Consider the following 6,897-nt stretch of genomic DNA (forward strand, 5'->3'; position numbering starts at 1 on the left):
AAAAATTTTCTTAACCAATTTTTTATACGATATTCCTATTATACGGTAGACCATAAAATAATTTTAAAATAATTTTTCTTACGAACTCAGATTTGTGGCATGAAACTGATCAGAATTCTTCTCTGTAAGTCATGTCAGGCTGTTACACCAGTTGTTTGAATTAACCGGTGAGCGATTTGCATGAAATTTAATGTTTAATTCTATTTAATTAAGGCTTCATTAGTGTTAAGAAATGCAAGTGAAGGTGTATGAATATGTATGATATTTAATTGTAGTTAAATTGGGTTTAATTGGTCATTAAAATACTCAAAATCAGGTTTAAAATTGAATTTATCGCACAAAAAACAGCAGTGGACTACTGTGGGTTTGAATTCTTGTCTTTTTAAATTGTTTCTCTAGTCTGTTTAAATTACAAATTAGTCCTATAACTTGATAAGTCTAATTAGAGCCTTAAATGATAAGGAAACTTGATAAAATTTTAGGATTAGACTTGTAATTGGTAAAATTTGTTAGAAACACACTGAATTTAATATTTGGGTATAGTACTAATAGTTTGGAATTGTTACAATTTAGTCCTTAATGATAAAACTTGAATTTGACATGGAAAATAAATTCAGATTAAGCTAAAATTTTTAGGGCTTACATAAATTGACTTGAAGAGGGTTGGTAAATATATAGATCTAAATTTGGGTTTGTTTAATCATAGATGGTAAAATGACAAAAATTCCTTTAGGTTAAATTACTTATAAAAAGTTTAAAATTGGTTCACAAATTGCTTCTACATTAATAAATAACTAATAAAAAGATAAGATTGAGGTGTTATAAGGTCGGGGTGTGTTTTGGGAGGTCGTTAGCCGGAGAGTCACATAAGTGGCTAATGTAACGCTTTGAATTCGAGCCAATTCATCTCGGTTGGGTTTAGGGTGTCATATTTTGGTGGTATTAAAGTCAGGTTAGGATTAAAACATTAGGTTAACCTAGGGTTGTCGAATATTAAAATTGAGATCTTGGATTATGATGTTTGCTTACTTATGTTGTTTGAAACCACATGTTTCGCATATGCATGTTTTTTTCTTATAACTTGTTACCGGGGTAGGATTTGGGTACATAATGATTTATAGGAACTGTACTTAGTTAATCTTAGACCTCTTACTGCTACTTACTCTTATCTTTGGTATACGATAGTTATTTTGCCTCTACGTCATAATCGGGGTAGTATGAAGGATGATGCGCTGCCACGGGATGATGATTAGATGGGTCACATCGAGCACTTCATGTTAAATATGGTCGGGGGCACTACAGTGTATCGCTGCCAACATAGCTCTGGCTCATCAGGGTTTGCCATTAGAATGCTTGCAAGCTCTAGGTGGTAAAGAGTTTTGTGGTGTTAGGGGAGGTGATTCAACACGTGTTAAGTACTGGTTAGAGGGAGTCGTTCATATTCTTGGTCAGATGGGTTGTTCTGACGAGGATAAGTTAGGTTGTTCTCTGTCGCTACTGACAGACGAGGCTCGTAGATGGTGGTTGACTATCGAAAGGGGTACTGCGCCAGATCGTTTGACTTTGGGACTTTTTCTTATCGTCATTCCAGAGGAATTTTAGAGGTGATAGTATCTTAAGGCTAAGAGATGAGAGTTTATTGATCTCGTCCAGGGTACATTTTCAGTTGATGAGTACAAGGCTGAGTTTGTTCAGTTGAGCCAATATGCTCTCGAGTTGGTGGATCATGAGATAAGCCTTTGTAAGAGGTTCAGGTTCGGACTGAATCACGAGATTAAGCTCTATTTGGTTGATTAGAGTACCAAGGTCTTTGACGAGTTGGTTAAGAAGGCTCGTACCCTTGAGGAGACTTTAGGGAAGGAACCCAAAGCTATTTCATCTGGAGTTGTTAAGAGGACGACTGATGTTGCTAGTAGTTCTGGTCGTAAAGGGAAGAGAGGTCATTTCAGTAGATTTGATCAACATGTTGCTAGTAGTCGTGGTCAGGATAGATAGACCGCAAGATTTGAGGCTGGTCCTACTGATTAGGGTCGTACTATGTGGACTTTGTGTGAGCACTATAATCGTCAACATTCGGGAGAGTGTTGGAGGTTGAGTGGTGCTTGTTTGGCTTATGTTTCGATGGAGCATTGAGTTAGCGACTGCTCAAGGAGAGTGCTTGTTACCTCGACTCAAAACAGACACTGTGATAGAGGTGATGGTGGTAGAGGTGCTGGTCAGCGTAGTGTTGTTTGAGGTGGTGATGGTGGTCCAGCCAGAGTTTATGTAGTGAGGGAGCCCCAAACGAGAGAGGCAACTGATGTTATTGTAAGTACTTTCACGCTACAGCCTTTTCCATTTCTAGCTTTAGTTGATTCTAGTGCGACGAGATCATTTATTTTGAGAGACGTAGCTAGATTATTGGGGATTGCTGTAGAGACTTCTAGTTCAAGTGTTGCGGTTAAGAGCCCTCTAGGTGATAGTGTAGTGGTGGATTGGGTATATTATCATTTTCCTTTGATGGCTCTGGGACATGTGTTTCTGGTTGATTTGTTTAAGTTGCCATTTTGGGGTTTCAGTGTTATTATTAGCATAGATTGGTTGTCTGAGCATTGGGTGAAGGTGGATTGTGAGGCGAAGTTGGTGACCTTGTGTGGTGCTGGTGGTTCTGAAGTGGTCGTTGTGAGAGAGAAGTTTGAGTTATTATCGAATGTGATATATTTGCTCTATTCTGAGAAGTTGGTCCAAAAAGGTTGCGAAGCTTATCTAGCCTATGTCCTGAATGTCGATAGTAAGGAGATAAGGTTGGATGAGATTCGGGCTGTTTGTGATTTTTTGGATGTGTTTCTTGAGGAGTTGTCTAGTTTATCATCGGATAGAGAAGTTGAGTTTAGTATTGAGCTCTATCCCAGTATTGTTCCAGTGTCTATTGTGCCCTACCGCATGACACCAAATGAACTAAAAGAGTTGAAGTTGCAGTTGTAAGAGCTTTTGGATCGTGTGTTCATTCATATGAGTATGCCTCTGTGGGGAGCACCGATGTTGTTCATTAAGAAGAAGGACAGGACTTTGAGGCTGTGCATCAACTATCGCCAGCTGAATAAGTTAACCATCAAGAATAAGTATCTGTTGCTGAGGATTGATGATCTTTTTGATCAGTTTTAGGGAGCTTCGGTTTTCTCGAATATTGATCTGTGGTCTAGGTACTAGCAGTTGAAGGTTAAGGATTTGGATGTGATGAAAATTGCTTTCAGGACTCGGTGTAACACCCCTAATTTACATCTATCGCCAAAATAGGGTTACGAAGTATTATCATAAAAATGTAACTTTAAAACAACATTTGCAAATATCAATATAAACATATTATAATCCATTCATATACATGCATATCGTCCCTTAATTGAGTCTTCGAGGCCTTAGAAACACTTTAGTAATGATTTGAAACTAAATCGAAAACATTTGGAACATTTAAGAAAATGTTAGAAAAATTGAACTATAGGGGTCACACGACCGTGTGGCCAGGACGTGTGACTCACATGATTGAGACACACACCTGCGTCTTAGGTCGTGTAACAGTTGAAATAGGGATACACGACTGTGTCCCAGCCCATGTCTGTCCCCGTGTAACTCTCTGTGTTGGGTCACACGGCCAAGCCACACGCTAGTGTACCAGGCCGTGTAACACTCGAAATGGCCTCACATGCCCATGTGCCAGGCCGTCTGCTTGGTTACGTAGCTGACTGACTTTCAACCCTTAAAACTTACAGGGGACACACGACCGTGTCGTATAACTGTGTGTCACACAGAGCTGAGACACATGCCAGTGTCTTAAGCTATGTAGACATGAAATTGGCCAAAATCAAGCCATTTCCATCACCCATTTCAAGAATGTCCCTACAAGCAATTTGCACCCATAACCAATGCATTAAAATATACCAAAACATGCATAAAATAACTAATTCAATAGTCCAATAATCCATCCAACCAATATGCATATATGGCCATATTTCAAGCATACACATCTAGCTCATTTTCATCTCAAAACATACCATACTTGACCATATTGCAACTACTCCATCACATACCCAAATTGACTATTGAAACATGCATCATCTTAACCATATTAACACACAACAACAAGGTGCCAAAAGTACAACCAAAATAACAATTATACATGCCAACCATATCAACTAGATCCACCTATATATGCCATTATAACCTAGGCCAAAACATAAAAAAACTATCGATATATGCACTGGATAGTGTAATAGATCTTTAACGAGCTTCCAAACCGATCGAGCTTCCGATTATCTATAAAACATGAGAAAGAAGCTACGTAAGCATATAATGCTTAGTAAGTTCATCAAACATGAACATAACTTGCCATTTCAATGCATAACATTAAATTTAAGCATAGTATAATCCAACCACAAGATTGGCACAAGCTTACGGATCATCAACAACTCATGTTAGTGCATTAACACATAATTCACTTGAATTATTACAAGGTAAGCTAGATTTGCATGAACATAATGCTTTTGAATTCATACTTTCCATGAACATAGATATACATTCATTGATCATTTTCAAGTCATACCTTTTCATAGATTCATAACATAGTCCATTGGAACACTTACCGTTCCTTCCATTTTCATACACGTTGAACCATTCAGAATAACGTCATATACACATAAAAGCTCACACAAAGTGTGCTAAACATATGGTCGTAACCTTTTTTTTTCCTTATCCTTTACATGGTAGCTCACATGAGCTGTAAAATGGGTCTACTCACACAAGCTGATTGTAACAGCTCATTTTTTAGTGGTGTTAGAAACAGTGGTTTTGGGGCCACAAATCTAATGAGTAAGCTCATAAACATGATTATTTAATATTTACGATTCAATTATAGTTTTAAAAAGGTTTTTGATATGGTAATTTATGTTATATGAATGATTAATTAGGTTCAAGTGGTATGACCCTAAAGTCAAGTTGTGTTAGAAAATGAGGTATCGGGACCTCATTTCTATAAATCGAGCCGTAAATATTTATACAAAGTGTTATTAAGGTTGTATTAAGGTTTTGTTAAGAAATTTTAATGTTTGGATAGTTAATTAAGCAAAAGGGACTAAATCATAAAAGTTGAAAAAGTCAATCGCTATTAGTTTGAAGGTGTTAATTGATTAAATAATTTTAATTGGATGTTCTTAATGGGTAAATTACCCATTCTTAAGATGGTGGATGGTTTAAGTTTTAATTTCTTTTAATTTTATAAGTTTTATAAGTTATTTTATTATTAAAATAAAGAATAAATGTTAAAAAAAGAAAACATAAGGTTTTCTTTTTCATTTTTGTTTGTTCACCACTGAATACATCATAGACATGCTTCAAGGTTCAACTATGGCTATAACTTTACATTATAAGCCATTTTCATCCATTTCTTTTAATTTTTATGTTTTTGAGATTGTTGCAACTAGGTCCAACTAGCCCATACCTTTGTTTTTGAAACTGTTAAAGATTTTGAATGTTGCCATTGATGAATCTTTATGATTTTAGATGTTAAATGATGAATTTGAAGTATTAGTTGTTATTTATAAGTATTTTGTTAAGTGATTTTTGATGAATTTAACGATTAGGGATTAAATTATTAAAATAGTAAAAATTCAAGGACTTGATGTGAAATTTTTACAAATATGGGCTGTATTGGAAGCTATGAACATTCGGTTGGCATAGGTTTTCAATAAAAAATGGTTAATTTGCATGTTTTAGGCTTATGGACTAAATTGAATAAAAGTAAAATGTTGGGGGAATTTTGTAAAAATGTCGAAAAGGACTAAATAGCATAAAATGAATTGGTTTTGATGTCTAAATTAATAAATTTAATGAAATTATTAATTTAGATCAAGAACGAGTGGAAAATTGAGAAGGGAAAATTACCAAATAGCCCTTGTACTTTGACATTTTTGCAATTTAGCCAAGTAAGTTTGTATGAACTATGATCACTTAAATTTTGATTAAATTGAATGTTTAATGTGTTGTTCTAATGTAAATGAACCAATATATATGTTATTATGGAATTTATCATGTAAATAAACGATGGAAAACCAACAATGTTACGATGATTATCGGGCCCAGTTTGAACCTTCAAAATTTGTAGGATACAAATGACATGCCATTAGGGTTTTCATGTTTTGGGTGCTTCTTAAATGTCCTACCAGTGGTTGAGGTCATGCATTAGTTGCGGATACTCCACAGCTTGTATGAGTAGCATCGTGTAGCTTACATTCCGACCCATAACTCGTATGAGCAAGCCCATTTCACAGTTCGAGTGCGTAGTGATGTAAAGGAAAGGAAATACGGTTATATGTTTAGCACACTTCGTGTAAGCTATCCCGTGTATCCAATGATATTCTAAAAGGTTCAACAGGAATGAAAACGAAATGAATGGTAAGTGCACAAAAGTATGATATGTTAAGGATATGTCATGTGTAATGGCCTACCAATGTTAAATTCATGTGGATTATGTTTGAATATGCTCACATGTGTTGTTGTTTGTGCTTAGGCTTGTGCCAAGCTTATGGTTCGATTCTATCATGCTTAAATGTAATGTTATACATTGAAATGGTAAATGTCCAAATGGAAATATGCTTATGTTCATGAAAAGGTCGTACGGATCAAAAGATGTATTTTCTAATGAAATGGCTTATCATGTGGTTGATCCTAAATGAATTATGTATAAATGCACAACTTGTGTATTGATGATGATATTTAGGCTTGTGTCAAGCTTGTGTGATTGGTGAATGTTTATGCTTTTATCTTGTATTATGCAAATGAAACGGGTAAGAAAAGGTAACGAAATGATAAGAATATAATTGAAATGTAATACGACGATATAAAATGATTGATGAGTTAAAGGACTTA

Source organism: Gossypium arboreum, chromosome 6 (assembly GCF_025698485.1).
Source record: "Gossypium arboreum isolate Shixiya-1 chromosome 6, ASM2569848v2, whole genome shotgun sequence".
NCBI lineage: Eukaryota > Viridiplantae > Streptophyta > Magnoliopsida > Malvales > Malvaceae > Gossypium > Gossypium arboreum.